The sequence below is a fragment of the Durio zibethinus genome, chromosome 15 (genome assembly GCF_047325235.1).
Source record: "Durio zibethinus cultivar Kanyao isolate XHJ-2024 chromosome 15, ASM4732523v1, whole genome shotgun sequence".
Classification (NCBI taxonomy): Eukaryota; Viridiplantae; Streptophyta; class Magnoliopsida; order Malvales; family Malvaceae; genus Durio; species Durio zibethinus.
Genome location: NC_143176.1, coordinates 25,088,573 through 25,109,318, shown reverse-complemented (window position 1 = coordinate 25,109,318; position 20,746 = coordinate 25,088,573). Strand labels below are relative to the sequence as shown.

Below are 20,746 nucleotides of genomic sequence, written 5' to 3'. Positions count from 1 at the left end.
TTGAATGGCTACTAGCTGCGAACCTGTAAAAGCTCTTACGTTTTTTAAGGGGTGTGAGTTGTCAAGGTTCCTTGGGCATATAAGGCTAATATAAGGGCTAAGGACTAGTGCCCATCATATATAATGTGCGAACACCTCCCTAGCCCTTACCCCCAATCACTGGAACCTCTAATGTCACCGATCAAGTTCTCCAACGATGGTGCCCTAGGTAAAAAAATGCTGAACCAACATATGCCTAAGCTAATATGTGCATCGTGGCCTAAAATCAAAGTTTGACTAAGGCCTTAACCATTAATGGCACATGCTGGTGCATGGTGTGGGCACATACCTCAAACATCATTAGCACAAGTTAGCCTTTGGTATGGGAACTTGCCTCAACCATCATTGGCATATGCTACCTTTGGTTTGGACACATGCCTCGATCAGCATTGGTAGTAAATGGCTTTCGATGTTGGCAGTTACGTTAAACACCATCAGCATATGCTGGGCCTTAGTGTCAGGACATGCCTTGAGCACCATCAAAACCTATGGAATCTTGGTGCAGGATGTGCCCGTTTAAAAAAAGTGTTCGCATTTCAAATGCTCTAATGTCTACTACAAGCATATCTATAAAATCTCTCATGCTTTTTAATAGTTGGTTGTCTGAGCCCCCCTTTCCTTTCCATAAGAGGAATAGGTGTACATGATGGGCCTGTCATTGCATATATCCATCATAATGTCCCTAGAGCAAAATCTAGGCCATTCTTGCCTTCTCATCATGTTATTTGGTGACTGGTTAGTCTAGTGACCTGTAGGTGCCTATGGCCTTGACCAATTAACATGTATGTGGAAAAAAGGCTTAGTTGTGCTGAACTCAAGCCTATGCCTATGTCACAAGCCAAGAGCTTAAGCCTAGCTACCATTCAGCCTTAGGTGGGAAACTACCATTTGTATGTCTAAGTTAGCCTTTAAACCAACTTGGTGTCATGCATTAATCAACTATGTCATGCACTTGTGCTAGAACTCGACTAACCTTTTACAGGCTTCTTCATCTAGATGCTACAATGCTTGTCACTATGCCTATGCTTGGTCCTTCTAAAACTTTTGGTACCCGCGCACCTAGCCTACCTACAGGTTTATCTAACCCTTCCATGTTCTTAGCCTTTCTATGTCTAACTGCCTACACCACATCCTAGGGTGTTCTAAAACCTTTTAGCAAGCAATCATCTTGTCTGACACCATGTAGCTCACCATGAAAGTACTCCTACACTCTAGCCTTAGCCTTGGCCCACACACTTGGGTAAAGTATGTGCCTTTAAGAACTTGGTCTTGAACCTACCTAATGCTTCATCTCACCATCTTGAGCAAGTCTCATCATGTGACCCTCTTGGTCGACGACTCATACATGATCCGTGACATTCTCTCTCACTTGTTCTAGCAATGCCCTTGTTGCTAGAGGAATGCCAATCTTTTACCACACATGCATGCTAGATAGATGTTTATCGCTTATCCCAATAGCCTTTGGCACCTAATCGTGATCATCCCTTTATGTTGCCTTGACACTAATGTGTCTACTATTAAACTGACTTTCTCTTCAGAGTCACCCACTATGCACTTTGATAAAAGGGGTTTAGTTGATCTCTTTGGTTTGACTAGTGGCTCTCCATGTCCACACTCTGCTGATCTTATTGGCTTGATTAGTGGCTTTTTGTAGCCACACTGTTATCACCTTTATCAAGAGCTTAAGAGTTTTACTTTTTTTGGCTCAATCAAATAGCACTGAGCCTCAACACACCATTGGAGTCTTCAAGGTGCTGATTGCTACCATTATTCTTGTCATTGGACTCCTTATAAGTCTTTACAATGGCTACAAGCTTTTCTTATTGTGGGCAATCTCTGGGCCTATGTGATCTTAAACACAAGAAGTAGGTAAAGGTAATGGCCTTCTTACCTTTGTCTTTGTTAGACTCCTCGACCCTTTTCCTTGCAATGCGAAAGCTTCTCCTCAACCTCATCTTTTGATAAAGAGTGATTACTCTTGTCTCTCTCACTTAAGCTATTGTCCCTAGTCTTGGAAGACTTGGTGTACTCATACTCGACCAATGATTTGGAAATTACAATTGCCTGACTCAAGTTTTGGACCTTATGCCACTTTAACTTGATTCTTGCCCATGGCTTTAACCTATCAAGGAAGTAGAACAAGGCTTTTTGCTCACCCATGTTGGGAATCATAAGTGACAATTCTAAGAACTCCTGACAATAGTCTTACACTCTTTCCATTTGAGTGAGCTGATGAAGCTTCACCCAAGCTTCCTCTTATCATACTCTAGTTTAAACTATCTTGTTAGTTTCCTTACAAATTAATCCCATGTGGTGTTGCAGTCTCCCCTTGCTGCATGCTATTGCAGCTTTGACAACACCATAATAGGGCCACGTCAATTAAGTTCATGGCAACAGTGTTTACCTTAGCCTCCTGTGCTATACCAGCCATTCAAAAGTACTACTCTATGCCCCATACAAAGTTGTTGACTTCTTTAGTTGAGTGACTTCTTGTGAATGGCTTTGGCTTGGGCACTTTCATCGTAGGTCCTAAACCCCTGTTTGCAACTATGGTAGCTTGAAACGCAACAAACTCTAGCCTAAGTTGCTCTATTTATTCTCGTAAGCCTACCACTTGAGCCTTTAGAGCTTCATTATACTGTGTAAGCATTTCTATCTCTAGAGTCAAGGCATCATGCATCTCTTCTTTGAGTTCTTCCCATATCAAGTCTAACTCTTGGATACAATGCTTAGTGTCCTTGAACTAATCCATCAAATCTCCTATGGCTAACTCACATTTTACCAACCGAGAGTCCATAGATGACAACAGATCCTTCAAACTAGCTTTTTTCCCCTTGTTGTGGGTGGGCAGCCCTTTTGCACTTCACTCGTGAACTTCACCTGAAGGTTACTAGCCATGCTTTGGCACATGCACCATAATTGCAAAGCTCAGACTAAGGATTTTCCATAATTTCATTAAGAGCACTCAAGTGTATTTATGCCCTATTCTTAGCACCGACAACTAACAATCACCCATACAACACTTCCCATTACAAGTCTATAGCATAATTGACCCACTAACACTCAAGCTACGCATGCACTAGAATTGACACCAACACCGATTGTAACCAAGGTTTGAAACCTACTTTAATACCAACTCCATTTAGAACTGGCTTGATACCAATTATCATTGGCTGGGAGCTTAAGCCTACCTACCATGCGACCTTAGGTGGGAAACCATCATCCATATGCCTAAGTCAGCCTTTAAAAAGACTCGGTGCCATGCACAAACCAACTGTGCCGTGCACTTGTGCTGGAACTTGACTAACCTCTTAGGAGTTTAAGAGAAAACTATGAAAGAAACGGTTAAGGCAAGACTAGTATATTTACTTGATGGGGTATGTTTGTCCTTATGTCTTCTTTACAAAGGCTCTTAAGGCTCAAGTCCCTAATGTTCACACTCATGCTTCCATATGCTTTCATTTAGTTATGGCTTTTGTACAAATGAGAGGGAGGCTCTACTATTTATACTTAAGCCTTATTGGTACTTGTGGTTACAATGAATCAAACTATATGGTCATTAAGGCCCTTCTAGATAGTTCTAAGGTGACCAAGCTCCAATAAGGTCGGCTAAAGCCTTTCTAGAGATATGCTAGTCTTAGGCTCCCTATCGAGCCCTAGGTTTGGAAGAGTTCAAACACTTTCACTGAGTGCCTACGCCAAATGGGTTCTAAAGTCTTCTTCATCTAGGTGCCACTCTACCTATAGCTAGGGTCTTCTAAAAGCTTCTTTATCTATGTGCTACAGTGTCTTTCCATGTGCCTATGCCTAGCCCTTTTGAAACCTTTGGTGCCCATGCACTTGGTCTACCTCCAAGCTTCTCTAAACCTTTCCATACCTATATACATGGCCTATCTCTAGGTAGTTCTAGGCTTTTTTATACCTGACTACTTGTCCTACATCCTGGGGTATTCTAAAACCTTCTAGCAAGCAGCCCTCATGCTTAGCACCTTGTAGCTCACTATGAGTGTACTCTTACATTCTAGCCCTAGCCTTAGCCCGTACACTTGGGTAAAATATGTTCCTTTAGGACCTTGGTCTCAATCTTTCCTAGTGCTTCACTTGCACCATCTCGAGCAAGTCCTATCATGTGATCCTTTTGGTCTAGGACTCATGCACAGTTTATGATATTCTTTTTCGCTTGTCCTAGCAATACCTTTGTTGCAAAGGAAATGTCAATCCTCTAGCGCACACGCACACTGGTTCATTATTTGTCTCTTATCTCGATGGTCCTTGGTGCCTGATCATGATCACCCCTTTCTCTTACCTTGACAGTGACACGTTTGTTGCCAAACCAATTTTTGCTTAAGAGTCACCCTTGTACACTCTAACGAAAGGGTCTGCCTAATCTCTTTGGTTTAACTGGTGGCTTTCCATGACCACACTCTACTAATCTTATTAGCTTGACTTGTGGCTCTCCATAGCCACACCATTATCGCCTTCATCGAGAGCTTGAGAAGTTCACTCCTCTTGGTTCATCCGAATAGCACCAAGTCTCAACACACCATTAGAGTCCTCAACGTGCTGATTGCTACCATTATTCTTGTCATTGGACTCCTTATAAGTCTCTACAATGGCTACAAGCTTCTTTTATTATGGTCTATCCCTAGGTATATGTGACCCTGAACACAAGAAGTGGTTAAAGGTAATAGCCTTCTTACCTTTATCCTTATCAGGCTCTTCGACCCTTGCATTGTGATGTCGTGGCTTTTCCTCAACCTCATCCTCTAATGAAGAGCAGTTACTCTTGTCTCCCCCACTTAAGCTGCTACCCCTAGGCTTAAGAAACTTGGTATATTGATGCTTAACCAACGATTTGGCAACTGTAATTGCTTGACTCAAGTTTTGGACCTTACGCTACTTTAGCTCGATACTTGCCCATGACTTTAACCAGTCAAAGAAGTATAAGAAGGCTTCTTGCTTGGCTATGCTGGGAACCATAAGTGATAGTTCCAAGAACTCTCAATAATAGTCTCACACTCTTCCTTTATGAGTGAATGGGTGATGCTTTACCTGAGCTTTTTCTTTTGCATACTCTAACTTAAACTATCTTATTAGTTCGCTCATAAACTGATCCCATGTGGTGATTGCAGTGTACCCAAACTGCATGCTATTGTACCTTCGATGCCACCATAACAAGGCCACATTAGTTAAGTACATGATAGCATGCTTACCATGGCTTCCTTCACTGTACTAACCACTATGAAGTATACCCTATGCCCCACATGAAGTTGTCAACTTCTTTAGTTGAGCAACTTCTAACAAATGGCTTTGGCTTAGGACTTTCACCCTAGGTCCTAAACTTTGTTTGCAACTTTCCAACCCAAAATACAACAAATTCTTGCTTGAGTTGCTCTAGTTCTTCTTATAAGGCTACCACTTGAGCTTTTAGAGCTTCATTTTGTTGTGTAAGCACTTCTATCTCTCGAGTCAAGACATAATGCATCTCTTTTTTAAGCTTTTCCTATGCCAAGTCCAGCTGTTGGATGCAATCCTCAGTGTCTTTAAACTGATCCTTCAAATCTCTCATGGCTAACTTTCATTTTGCCAGTCGAGAAGCCATGGATGATAATAGATCCTTCGAATCGGTCTTTTTCTCTTTGCTTATAGGTGGGTTGCCCTCTTGCACTTCACTTATGCACTCCACTTGAAAGTTACTAGCCATGCTTTTTCATGTGCATCATAATTACAAAACTTGGACTAAGAACTTCCCATAATTTACTTAGGAGCACCCACACGTATTTATGCCCCACTCTTGGCATTGACAACCAGTAATCGCCCACACAATACTTCCCATTGCAAGTTTATAGCACAACTGACACACTAACACACAAGCTACTCGTGCACTCAAACTGACACCAACACTGATCGTAACCAAGGTTTGAAACTTACTCTGATACTAACTCTAGTTAGAAATAGCACTGATACCAACTATCATGGGCTGGGAGCTTAAGCCTAGCTACCATGCAACCTTAGGTGGGAAACTATTATTTATATTCCTAAGTTAGTCTTTAAACCGACTAGGTGCCATACACTAATCGATTATGCCATTCACTTATGCTGGAACTCAACTAACCTCCTACGAGTTTAGGAAAAAGCTAGAAAGGAAATGGTTAAGGCAATAGTAGTTTATTTACTTGATGGGGATGTACACTTATTCTTGGAACACAGCCCCTTATGTGTTCTCTACAAAGGCTCTCAAAGACTATGTTGCTAATGCTTACATTCCTGCTTCTCTATGTTCACTTGGTTATGGCTTATGTATAAATAAGGGGAAGGTTCTCCTATTTATAATTGAGCCCCTTTGGTACTAATGGTTATAATGAATCCAAGTGTATGGCTATTAAGGGCCTTCTAGATAGTTTTAAGGTTTCTAAGCTTTAACAAAGTTAGCTAACGCTTTTCTAGAGATACATCGATTTTAGGCTCCATGCTTGATTCATCGAATTGTTGACATGCCATCATCTTTAATCTCCCTCATGTGGTCATCGTACCCTAGAGGCACAATCGGGATCTTATGCTGCATACCTAAATCAATTGAAACTGGATGTCTTAGCATCCCTTATCCGTCTTATGTCCTTAGGGGCTATGGGTTGACCTCAATCATACCTCATGTCCCAAGTATGCCACCCAAACCTGTGTGGCCACATTGGTGCAATAGTGTTCGATCAAGCTCTTAGATGCGAAATGTTTTATGGGCATAGGATTTTACATGCTCAACATGCATAACACTTGTGCTTCATGTTGGCTTTCTTTGTTGCTTTATCAGTGTATTTAGGTCCATGAGGTGCTAACATCCTAAAAGAATGCTATGTGGTTGATCCTACCAGTGTCAAAAGTTTGTCTTAAAGATTAAGCCATGCATGTGTAAGTATTTGCTAATTCAAACTATGAAACTACAAATGGCTCATTAAATCAATTATAGTTTGTTTAATGGTATCTACTACTCAAATGACCATAGTAATTCTAGAGCTAATACGTGTAACAAACCCTAACTTCTAGAAGGGATGCATTTATTAGATAAAAGGTTGACACGGGCTTTAACCATTGCTCTAATGATTCATAATAACTCAATAAATTGTGCGGCCTTTATGCCGGTGATGCATTATTCAAATTTTTACCTTATCAACTTTCGATGGTAGGATAGTGGCCTACCATGGTGGTGACGGGTAGCAGAGAATTAGGGTTCAATCCGAAGAGAGATCCTAAGAAACAGCTAGCAAATCTAAAGAAGGTAGCAAGTGTGCAAATTACCCAATCCTGACATGGGGTGGTAGTCACAATAAATAATAATATCGGGCTCTATGAGTTCGGTAATTGAAATGAGTACAATCTAAATCCCTTAATAAGCATCCATTGGAGGGCAAGTCTAGTGCCAGTAGCTATGGTAATTCCAGTTGTTGCAGTTAAAAAGCTCATGGTCAAAATTAGGGTTGGGTCATCTGGCCTACCCACAGTGAGCATCGATCTACTGATCCCTTTGATAGAGATGTGCTCATAGCCTTAACTGGTCAGGTCATTCCTCTAGTGCTGCTATTTTGAAAAAAATAGAGTGCTCAAAGTAGGCCTGTACTTGTATACATTAGCATAAGATAACATTATAGGATTTCTATATATGGTGGCCTTTGAGATCAAAGTAATAATTAACAAGGATAGTCGGGGGCATTCGTATTTCATAGTCAGAGATGAAATTTTTGGATTTATGAAAGATGAACAATTGTGAAAGCATTTATCAAAGATGTTTTCATTAATCAAAAATAAAAGTTACAAGCTTGAAGATGATTAGATATCATCCTAGTCTCAACCATAAATGATGTCGACCAAGGACCGATGGATGTTACTTTCAAGACTCCGTCGACACCTTATGAGAAATCAAAGTCTTTGGGTTCTGGGGAGAGTATGGTTACAAGGCTAAAACTTAAAGGAATTGATGGAAGGGCACCACCAAGAGTGCAACCTATGGCTTAATTTGAATCAATATAGGGAAACTTACCAGGTTTAGACATAGTAAAGATTGATAGACTAAGAGCACTTTCTTGATTCTATGGAAGGTGGTGCATGGTAGTTCTTAGTTAGTGGAGTGATTTGTCTAGTTAAATCAATTAATGAACAAGACCTCAGCTTGCTAACTAGCTATATGGAGGTGATCCTTTGTGGCTAGCTTCTTAAAGGGACTATGGCTACTTAAGCTAAGGAAGTTCAAGGCAATAACAGGTTTATGATGCCCTTAGATGTTCTGGGTTGCAAGTGTGCTATATTGATGTATTCAATGAGTCTATAGCCTTGGCTGATAGGTTTGGGTAATCTTTGAAATTTCATCATGGGATAGTAAATGCAAGTCATCAGCTCATGTTAACTACATCCTTGCCCTTTTTACACACCGCCCATCCTACTGATTGAATGTCTAGTGAAGTGTTTGGATCATGGTGACGTGGATGGTTTGCTACCTACGACATCATGGGAAGTCCACTGAACCTTATCATTTAGAAGAGAGAGAGGTTGTAACCATGTTTATGTAGGTGAACCTAGGGAAATATCATTGTTGAAACTTGCTTAACGAATGACCCACAAATGTGTTAATGAAACACTGATAGGGCAAGCGTGCCTTCATGCCCTGAGCCTCTTCTAGCCTTGGGCTTGTGCGATGGTCAATTTGTTTTGCCTCTTGAGTGGGCAAAATGATTAGTATCATCGTTTGTGGCCAAATAATGAGCCCTCGATTCATATCGCGCTAAGGAACTAGAATGAAAAAGAGCGCATGTGATGTTGCAATCCCTTTCGCAGTATGTTTGCAAGTGGCACCGTGACTCTTTTTGTCATAAAAAACCAAAATGACTTTCAGCAATAGATATCTTAGGTCTCACATTGATGAAGAACATAGCAAAATGTTATACTTGGTGAGAATTGCAAAATCCCATGTGTAGAAAAATTCTTGTATTTTTGTTAGCATTCACAAAAACATTCAGCTAAAAAATCAGTGTAGAAGATTTTGTGGCCATTTGAAAAAAGTGTCCCCATTTCAGACACTTGAATGGCTACTGACTGTGAACCATAAAAGCTTTGATGCTCGTTAAGGGGTTGTGAGTTATTAAGATTCATTGGGGGATAAAGGGCCAATATAAGGGCCAAGGACCAGCACTTATCACATATCATGTGTGCACACCCCCTGGCCCCCCACCTTTAATCGTCGAAAGCTTCATTGCTGTTGTTCAATTTTTTGATGATGCTATGGTGATTAGAGTATTGATTAATAGGGATAGTCAAGGACATTCGTATTTCATAGTCAAATGTGAAATTCTTGGATTTATGAAAGATGAACAACTATAAAAGCATTTGCCAAGGATGTTTTCATTAATCAAGAATGAAAGTTGAAGGCTCAAAGATGATTAGATACTGTCTTAGTCTTAACCATAAATGATGCTAAACAATGGTCAATGGATGCTACATTTAGGACTCCTCTAACAGCTTATAAGAAATTAAAGTCTTTGGGTTTCAGGTGGAGTATGGTCATAAGGTTGAAGCTTAAAGGAATTGATGAAAGGGCACCACTAGTAGTGGAGCTTATGGCTTAATTTGACTCAACACATGGAAACTTACCAAGTCTAGACATACTAAGGATTGATAGATTAAGAGCTCTTTTTTTATTTTATGGGTGGTAGTGCATGGCCATTCTTAGTTAGTGGAGCGATTTGTTTGTTTAATTCAATTAACGAACGAGACCTTAGCCTACTAACTAGCTATGTGAAGGTGAACCTTTATGGCTAGCTTTTTAGAATGACTATGGCTTTTTAGGGTAAGGAAGTTTGAGGCAATAACAAGTCTATGATACCCTTAGATATTTTGGGCCCGCACGCATAATACACTAATGTATTCAATGTCTCTATAGACTTGGCTAATAAGGCTTGGTAATTTTTGAAATTTCATCATGATAAGGATAGATCATTACCATTGTTGGTCTTCAATGAGGAATTCCTAGTAAGCGTGAGTCATCAGCTTGCATTAACTACATCCCTACCCTTTGTACACATCACCTATCACTCCTACCAATTGAATGGTCCATGAAATGTTCAAATTATGGCAACGTGGATGGTTTGTTGCCTATGACATCATGAGAAGTCCACTAAACTTTATCATTTAGAGGAAGGAGAAGTCATAACAAGGTTTTCATAGGTGAACTTGTGGAAAGATCATTGTTGAAACTTGCTTAATGAATGACGTGAATATCTTAACAAAACATCGATGGGGCGAGGTAGCCTTCGTACCCCAAGGCTCTTTCAGTTGTGGGTGTGCACGATGGTCACTTTGTTTTACCTGTCGAATGAGCAAAACAATTAGTCTCATCACTTTTGGTCGAATAACGAATCCCCAGCATAAATCGGACCAAGGGATCAAAATGAAAAAGAGCATGTCTACCATTATCATCAGTTCCCATTGCATGCATGGGTGGCACCGTGACTCATTTTGTCATGAAAAACTAAAACAACTCTCAACAATAGATATCTCAACTCTCGCATCAATGAAGAACATAGTGAAATATGATACTTGGTGTGAATTGCAGAATCCCATGAGCCATCGAGTCTTTGAATGCAAGTTTCAGCCCAAGCCATTAGGCCAAGGGCCTGATTGCCTGGGTGTCATGCATCATCACCCCCTCTAACCCCCCACCCATTGAGTTTCAGGTGAGGGGGCAAAAAATGGCCTTTTATGATCTCATCGGTTGTTATTGGCCCAAAAGTGAGTCCCCGATAATGATAGTGCTGTGATCATTACTGGTAAAGCTCCCAGCATGCATTGTCTCTAATGAGGTATCAAAGAGCGGTGAAAGTCCCGTTATGCCTAGACCCTATCACACCATGAGGCACTATCTGCGAGTCGAGTTGTTTAGAAATGTAGCTCTAATCAGGTAGTAAATTCTATCCAAGGCTAAATACAAGGAAGAGACTAATAATGAACAAGTATCATGAGGGAAAGATGAAAGGGACTTTAAAAAAAGAGTTAAAAAGTGCATGAAATTATTGGTAGAAAAGTAGATGGGGGCTAGGGATGCACCTCAGTTGGATGTGGAATGGTAAGAGCTGGTCCACCAATCAACTTGGGGTATGGATTGATGCATATCATGGCAATGGCCTAAGCTCAAACTTTTTATATGCTTACAGAGACGTTGTCGCCACTATCATGGAATGCAACACATGCCATCTAGATGTGTGTCAACCCACATGTGCTTCTGAGGTCAACCTACAAGCTCCCCATCTAGCCAATCTTGAAACATGAACCAAGGAGTCTGACATGTGTGCAAGTCAATGAGCTAGAAAACCCATAAGGCATAAGGAAACTAATTGGCAAGATCCCTTGTAAGTGCACTACCAACCAAACTTGATCTTTTGAATTGCGCCTGAGTGAGGCAAAGGCAGAGGAAACTCTGGTGGAGGCCTGTAGCAATACTAACATGCAAATCATTTGTCTGACTTCGGTATAGGGTGAAAAACTAATTGAAATGTCTAGTAGCTAGCTCCCTCTAAAGTTTCTCTCATGATAGCTGGAGCCCTTAGCAAGTTCTATCAAGTAAAGCCAATGATTAGAGGCATCATAAGTGCAACACCCTTGACCTCTTCTTAAACTTAAAATAGGTAAGAAGGTGAGGCTACTTCATGAAGCCGCTCCATGGAATCATGAGCTCCTAGTGGGCCATTTTGTTAAGCAGAACTGGTGATGTAGGATGAACTAGAAGCTAGATTACGATGCCTAACTGCATGTTAACCTAGAACCCACAAAGGGTGTCGGTCAATTAAGATAATAGGATAGTGGTAATAAAAGTCAAAATCCACTAAGGAGTGTATAATAACTCACCTGCCAAATCAACTAGCTCTAAAAATGGATGGTGCTTAAGCACACGACCTATATATGGCTGTTAGGGCAAGGGCCAGGACCTAATGAATAGCAAGGTGTAAAGGCAGTGCAAAACCCAAAGCATAACCAGAGCGACCATCAGTATATATCTTGGTGGTAGTAGCAAATATTCAAATAAGAAATTTGAAGGCCGAAGAAGGGAAAAGTTCAATGTAAATGGCACTTGCACATGGGTTAGTCGATCCTAAAAGATAGGGAAAGGTCATCCGATAGCACATCCAGCACAAGCTTCAAAAAGGAATCAAGCTAAAATTCTTAAACCAAGATGCGGTGACTAATGGCAATGTTAAGAAGTTTGAAGATGTTGGTGGAGGCCTCGGGAAGAGTTATCTTTTTTATTTAATGGCTTGCCTACCCTGAAAATGGCTCAACCAAAGGTAGGGTCCAACAACCAAAAGAGCACTACACATTGCATGGTGTATAATGAGCCCCTGCCGACCTTTGAAAATCTAGAGAACCAACTACGATCTATGCCCAATCATACTCATAATCGCATCAGGTCTCTAAGGTGAACAACCTCTGGTCAATGAACCAATATAGGTAAAGGATGTCGGTAAAATGGATTTGTAACCTTGAGAAAAATGTTGGCTCTAAAGGCTAGGCATGGGGGTCACAATCCTGAACCCATCGGCTACTATTACAATGAGAATGGGTCATCACATGCCAACTAGGGGATAGACTTGGAATGGCTCCCTTGGGGGTCTTTCCTAGATGACGAATAGTCGACTCAGAACTGTTATGAATAAGGGGAATCCAACTATTTAATTAAAACAAAACATTGCAATGGTCCCTATGGATGCTCACTCAATGTGATTTTTGCCCAGTGCTTTGAATGTCAAAGTGAAGAAATTCAACCAAGTGCAGGTAAATAGCGTGAGTAACTATGACTCTCTTAGGGTAACCAAATGCCTCGTCATCTAATTAGTGATGTGCATAAATGGATTAATGAGATTCCCACTATCCCTATTTATTATCTAACAAAACAACAACTAAGGGGATGAGCTTGGCAAAGTCCAACTTTGTGAAATGACTTGAGAGGTATAGGATAAGTGGGAGCCCTTGGACAAAATTGAAATATCACAACTTTTAACATTATTTTACTTATTCGATGAATCAGAGATGGGACATGACCCTTTCTTTTGGAACCAAAATTGCCCTTGGTCGATCAATCCAAGCAGACGACCTTGTTAGGTGGGGAGTTTGGCTAAGGTAGCACATTTGTTAAAAGATAATGTGGGTGTCCTAAGATGAGCTCAACAATAATAGAAATCTTGTATGGAACAAAAAAGTAAAAGGTTATTTGATTATATTTTTCAGTACAAATACGAATCATAAAAGTGTGGCCTATCGATCCTTTAGATCTTTAAAATTTGAAGCTAGAGGTGTTAGAAAAGTTACCAGAGGGATAATTGGCTTATGATAACCAAGCATTCATAGCGACATTGTTTTTTGATTCTTTGATGTTGGCTCTTCCTTTCATTGTGAAGCAAAATTCACCAAGTGTTAGATTGTTCACTCACACCACTAGGAAACATGAGCTAGGTTTAGACTACCATGAGATAGGTTAGTTTTACCCTATTGATGGTAGCGTTACACCTAGTATGAGAGGAACCATTGATTCGCATAATTGGTCATCATGTTTGCTTGAAAAGCTAGTAGTCTAAAGCTACCATGCACTAGATTATGACTAAACACCTCTAAGTTAGAATCTAGGCTAGAAATAATGCACACACCTATCGCCCAATTGCCAACCTTAGTAGGGGCCCATGGCCCTCAATGGCACATGTTGTAGGTGTAGCCCTTATGGTGGACAAGCCATATGGGCCTCCTTAAGGCTCATTCCCATGGAGTGGTGGGTAAAATCCTTTACAGATGGCTTAAATATGTGACAAGGTATTGTAAGTGGTAAAGTGACCTTGCTACCATGATCTACTAAGATTCAGCCCTTCGTCGCTTCGATTCATCCGTCCCTCACTTCACACCCACCAAAGTCCACTCACTTTATTTTTTACACTGCATACCTCTGGGTTGGGGATGAATGGTGTTCCCTATTACAATCGATTTGGCTGGGTGATGACATCTCTCCCTTAGAAGTCCAAGTAAACAACAACCAAATGCCCTTGGTATTTGTTATAGGGAATGGTTTGCCCTTGGTACACACAATGGCCCTTAATGCAAGTTGTTACCTCAAACACCATCGATAACATGTGGCCCTTGGTTGGTACAGGCAATCACATCAAACATAATCGACAGATGCTAGCCCATTGTTACCTTGGACACCATATATAGATGCTAGGCCATGGTGTGGGATGTTGACTCAAACACTATCGCCAGATGCTGGCACTTTATGTGAGCACTTACCTTAACCATCGTTAGTGCAAATGGGCCCTTGGTGTAGGTTGTTGCCTTGAACACCTCTTTGGTAGATGTTGGCACTTGGTACGGCATGTGTATCGTGACCCTTCCACCTAAGGCACTTGTTTGCCCCTCGATCACCATCAGCACCAAATGGTGCTTGGTGCATATGTCACAGGCGATCTTAAGCCAAACCCATGTGACCTTGGATAGGGAATTGACTCCATTTGCTAGAGGTGTAAATGATACATTAGTACTCACCAGCTATTTGGGTCCAACTCAAACAAAATTCAAATTTGGCTTGGTTATTATCGAGTCAAGCTCAAACTTGAATAGCTAGACTTATTAATCAAGCCAAGTTCGATCATTCTTAATCCTAACTTGAGTAGCTCATGAGCCTAATTGACCTTTTATATTTTAATATATTTTAATTATTTTAATTAATAAAATATCTTGAACTCGAGTTTGAGCTCAAGCACAGCTAATTGAGCTTTTGTTAAATAAAAGAATCAAGCCTAATCGAGCAAGCTCGAGTAGCTTAAATTCTATCTTAAGTCAAAATTGAGCTAAAAAATATAACTCAATCGAGTTTGAGCTTCAAATTTTGAGTCAAGCTCGAGTCAAGTTTTGAGTTTTGAATTTCGAGTCAAGCTTAAGCTCAAGCTTAATGCTATATTAGCTTAAACTCGATCGATTACATCTTATTGTCTACCTAAGTCAGCATACTAAACACAAGTGCTTAGCATAATTCTAGCTTGTCAAAGATTATGCTGCAGTGCTGGGCCTTCTAGAAGCCCACAAATATTGATCCTCCCAGGACTATGTTTAGGTGTGTTTGTACCTTGGTCTAACCATACACCCGTACCTAGGTCTGACTATGTGTCTGTGCATCACTCACCAGCTCCTGCACCTTGGCTTAGCTCAATTCTATTAAACTTCAATACTATGCCTGAGCCTTTAGAATCTTGATCACTACCCATACCACTGTTTTGGGCTAGTTCCCAATAACCTGGGCCTCCAATAGGCCTTAAGGCTTGGTCCCCATAGATGTTAGACCCTATCCCACTAGAACTAGAATTATTTCTAGACTCGAAGAGAACCCCTAAGCCTAGACCAGTTTATAGATCGTAACACATGCACAAGCCTTGACCACCTTCAGAACATGTGGGGTAGTGGACTTGGCACATGCTAGCCCTTTATACGGGCAGTTACCTCAAACAGCATCGGCACATGCTAGGCTATACACCATATGCAGGTATCCTGGGCCTAGGCCATGCACCATGCACCATGCACACTAAGATCGGGTAGTAGGTGAGCTCAGGCACATCTTTATATTTCTACAGTGCCAATGCCATTTTTATGGCTTGTAAATTCATATAAGCGCTCACCAATGCCCCCATCTGGGCCTAGCTCAATTGTGCCTAACTTGAACATTATGTCTGAGCCTCTATAGTCTTGATCACTGACCATACCACTATTCTAGGCTAGTTCCCCATGACTTGGGCTTCCAGTAGGTCTCAAGGCTTGGTCTCCCTACTTGTCGAACCCTATCCTGCTAGAACTAGATTTGTTCCTTGACTTGGAAAGAACCCTTAAGCTTAGACTAGCTTGTGAATCGTGACATATACACATTCTTTAACCACCATTGGGACATGTTATCCCTTGGTCTAGACACATGCTTCAACCACCATTAGCACATGCTGGCCCTTTATGTGGGTAGTTCCATTGAAAACCATCAGTACATGCTGGGTCAAGCACTACATGTGGGTATCCTAGGCCTTAGCCATGTACCACGCATACCATGACCAGGTAGTAGGTGGGTTTAACCACATCTTCATATTTTTGCTAAGCTAATGCCATTTTTATGACTTGTAAATTCATATAAGCACTTACCAGGGCTCACACTTAGGCTTGACTCAACTTTGTCGAACATGAGCACCATGCCTAAACCTTTAGAGTCTTGATCACTACCCATACCATTGTTTTGGGCTAGTTCCCCATGACCTGGGCCTCTAATATGCCTCAAGGCCTAGTTCCTCTAGCTATCGAAACCTGTCCCACTAGAATTGGAACTATTTCTCAACTTAGGGAGAACCCTTAGGCCTAAACTATTCCTCAACTGACCATGACACATGCACATGCACATGCACATGCCTTGACCACCATCGGCACCTAATGAACCATGGTGCATGCACATGCCTCGACCATCATCAAGACATGTTGGCCTTTGGTCTTGATATCAACCAACATCAGCATATGTTAGCCTTTGGTGTAGGTTGTTGCCTCAAACACCATCGCTAAATGTTGGCACTTAGTGCAGCATGTATACCATGACCCTATCACCACTCTTCAATCCCTTTCAAGGCACTTGTTTGCCCCTTGAGTGCCATCAGCACCAAATGACACATGGTGCATGTGTCATGGGCTCTAATCTTAAGCCAAACTCTATGTGACCATAGACATGTAATTGACTCTATGTGCCTAAGTCAACCTACAAAACATAAGTGCTTAGTATAATTCTAGCTTGTCAAAGATTGTGCTGCAATACTTGGCCTTCTAAAAGCCCCCAAATTTGATCCTCCTAGGACTGTGTTCAAGCATGCCCACACTTGGGTTTGACCGTGCACCCATACCTCAATCATCAGTGCCCTCACTTAGGTTTAGCTGTGTACCTACATATCACTCACCAATAACTGCACTTGGGCTTGGCTTAATTCTACCAAACTTGAACACTATGCCTAAGCCTTTAGAGTCCTAATTGCTGCCCATACCATTGTTCTGTGCTAATTCCCCATGACTTGGGCCTCCAATAAGGCTCAAGCCTAGTCCCCTTAAATGTCAGACCTTATCCTATTAGAACTAGAATTTCTCATTGACTCAAAAAGAACCCTTAGGCCTAGAAAAACTTGTAGACCATGACACATGCACATGCCTCAACCACCATCAACATCAAATGACCCTCGATGCATGTGTCACAGATCACATAAAAGTTTAAGACCAAGAGGGTCATGTGATAAGACTTGCTTATGATGATATGGGCAATGAACTAGGAAGGATTGAAACAGAGGTTGTTAAAGCACTTACTTTACCGAAGTGTGTGGGTTAAGCCAAGGCCAGAGTGTAGGAGTGCACTCAAGGTAAGTTACACAGTGATAGGGATGAAGGCTACTCATTGGAAGTTTTTAGAAAGCCTTAAGATGTGGCACAAATAGTCAGGCACAAAAAGGCTTAGAGCCACCTGGAGATAGGCTAGGCTTGCAGACATGAAAACTTTTAGATCAACCTGGAGATCAGCCAAATGGGTAGGCATGAAAGGGCTAAAAAAGCTTGGAGGCAAACGAGGTGTGAGGGCACTGAAGGTTCCAGAAAGATTAGGCAAATGCACAGTGATGGGCACTATAGAGCTTAGATGAAGAAACCTTTAAAAGCTCTAGTTGTAGGCAAAGTGGCACCAAATGGAGAAGGCTCTGAAACCAGCTAGGCATGAGCACTCAAGGGAAGTGCTTGAACTTTTCCAAACCAAGGGGCTCAATAGGGAAACTGAAACTAGCAGATCTTTAAAAGGCCTTAGCCAACCTTATTAGAGCCTGGACACCCTATAACTGTCTAGAAGGCCTTTAATGGACATACACTTGGATTCATTCTAACCACAAATGCTAAGGGGGCTCAAGTATAAATTGGCGAGTCTCCCCCTGATTTGTACATAAGCCATAATCAAGTGACAATAAGAGAAGCAAGAGTATAAAACATTAGGGACTTAGGCCTTAAGAGCCTTTGTAGAGAACACATAAGGACTATGTTCGAAGAGTAAGTGTACATACCCCATCAAGTAAATAAACTACTCTTGCCTTAACCATTTCCTTCCTAGCTTTCTCTTAAACTCGTAGGAGGTTTGTCAAGTTTCAACACAAGTGCATAGCATAAAGAGTCGATTAAGGGCTGACTTAGGCATACAGACGATAGTTTCCTACCTGAGGCCATACAGTAGCTAGGCATGTAGATGGTAGTTTTTTGGGCTATGCACCATGCAAACCAAGATCAGAGAGTAGGTAGGTTTAGGCACATCTTTATATTTTTGCCATGGCTATGCCATTTTTATGGCTTGTAAATTCATATAATGGTCTCTTAAGCCTTCATAGGAAGTTTCATGGCAAGATGAACCATTTTCTATTTTTCATGATTTTTAAAATTTTTACGGTTTAGGATTTTTTGAAATTATTTTAAAAGTTTTGGCCTAAAATTTGGTATACATGATCTTTGTATTTTTGTTGGTATCTACAAAAAAGTTCAACTAAAAAATCAAAGTATGGAAGATTTTGTGGCCATTTGAAAAAAGCATCCCCATTTCAAACATTTGAATTGTTATTAGATGTGAACTTGTAAAAGCTCTTATGCTTATTAAGGGGGGAGAGTTGTCTAGGTTCCTTGGGGGATAAGGGGCCAATATAAGGGCTGAGGACAGCACCCATCGCATATCATGCACTCACCCTCTAGCCCATCACCCCTAATTATTAGAACCCTCAATGTCACTGATCAGGTTCTCTAATGATGCTCTAGTGATATAGGCAAAAGAATGTACTGCCAGCACATGCCTAGGCCCAACATGTGCATCGTGGCCTAAAGTCAAACTTTGGCCAAGGCCTTAACCATCAATAGTACATGCTACTACATGGTATGGGCACATGCCTTAACCATCACCAGTATAAGTTGGCCCATGGTACGGGCACTTGCCTTGATCACCGTTAGCATAAGCTGGCCTTTGGTGTAGGTACATGCATCGATCTGGCCCTTGGTGCAGACACATACCTCGATTAGCATTGGCATAATTTAGACTTGGTACAAACATATTCTTCGATCAGTATCAGCACAGGATGGCCGTTGGTGCGAGTAGTTACCTCGAGCACTATCGGCAAACGTTGGGCCTTGGTACGGACACATGCCTCGACCACTATTGGCACCTATGGACCCTTAATGTAGGATATGCCTATTTGAAAAAGTGTCTCCATTTCAGACACTTTAATGTCTACTATTAAAATATTTGTAAAATCTCTCATGCTTTTTAGAGGGTGATTGTTTGGGCCTCTTTTTCCTCCCCATGAAGGGAAAAAGTGTGCATGATGAGCTTGTCATTACATATATTCATGACAACATCCTTGGAGCAAAATCCAAGCCATGCATGCCTTCTAGCTGTGTTGTTAGGTGACTGGTTACTCTGGTGACCTGCAACCATCCATCACCCTAATCGATTAGCATGCATGAGAAAAAGGCTTAGCTATGCCAAGTTCATACCCATGCCTACAGTTGATGTTGCCCTAAACCCTAGACCAAGCCCCTAAATTGGGCAATGGCTCTTTAAGGTGGTACAAGCAGAAGTGCTGGTTGCAAGCTTGGTCTAGCCAAGTCTTTTAGGTATCTAGCAACCTCGTGGTCCCTTCTCATCAACCATAAAAATGCCTTAGCCTAGCCAAGCCAATGCATGTGTCATGGGTAGGGGGCTAAAGTTTAGCACTCGTGCAGCCTTAGGTTGGAAACTACCATCCATCTACCTAAGTTGGCCTTTTTTTCCAACTTTGTGTTAAACGCTTATGTTGTGCACTCCATTGGCTCTATAGCAGCTTGAGAGAAAGCTAGGAATGAGAGTTAAAGCAATTGTATTTCTATTTACTTGACACTATGTATAACTACTCATTATCCTCACAATGACTCTTACGTCTATCCTCAAGTCTCTATGTATGGCTAAGTTTAAAACTTGGTTTTTTTAACTTCTCCCTTGTTGTTGCTAACTTCTTACAAATGAAAGGAAAGACCCTTATTTATACTTAAGTCTCCCTAGCACATATGGCCTTTATTGATCCAAGTGTGTGTATGCCTTTAGTCCATTACATAGTCTTTAGACACTTCCTAGGTTGGCTAAGGCCTTTGCAAAATCTAGCTGGTTATAGGCTCCTTGTTGAGCCTCATGTTTGGAAGTATCTGGGCATACTAGTTGAGTGCCCATGCCTAGCGGGTTCTAGAACATTCCTTATTTAATCATTGTTCTACTCAAAGCTAAGGCTTTCCAAAGCTTCTTCATCTGGGCACTACAGTACCTATTACTGTTCCTACATATGGCCCTTCTAGAACCTTTAATGGCCATGCACGTGGCCTACCTCTAGGCTTCTCTAGACTTTTCTACACTTGTGTGCCTAGCCTGTCTCTAGGCTAATCTAGAGCCTTTTGTGCCTACCTTCTCATGCCACTCTTCTGGGGTATTCTAGATCTTTCTAATAAGTAGTCCCTATTCTCGGTACTAGGCTACTCACCTCACCATACTCTTGCACCTTAGCCTAGGCCTTAGCTTGCTTATTGAGCCTAGTATGTGCCCTTAAGACCTTGGTCTCAATCCTTCTAGGTCTTTCACCTACAC

At 41.3% G+C, this 20,746-nt stretch overlaps 3 pseudogenes; all 3 read left to right on the top strand.

Moving 5' to 3' along the window:
* Nucleotides 1-6,888: 6,888 nt before the first annotated feature.
* On the top strand, nucleotides 6,889-8,620 carry LOC149514902 (18S ribosomal RNA; annotated as a pseudogene).
* Nucleotides 8,621-8,969: 349 nt separating this feature from the next.
* Nucleotides 8,970-10,271, top strand: LOC149514901 (18S ribosomal RNA; annotated as a pseudogene).
* Nucleotides 10,272-10,702: 431 nt separating this feature from the next.
* Nucleotides 10,703-13,949, top strand: LOC149514900 (25S ribosomal RNA; annotated as a pseudogene).
* The last annotated feature ends 6,797 nt before the right edge of the window (nucleotides 13,950-20,746 follow it).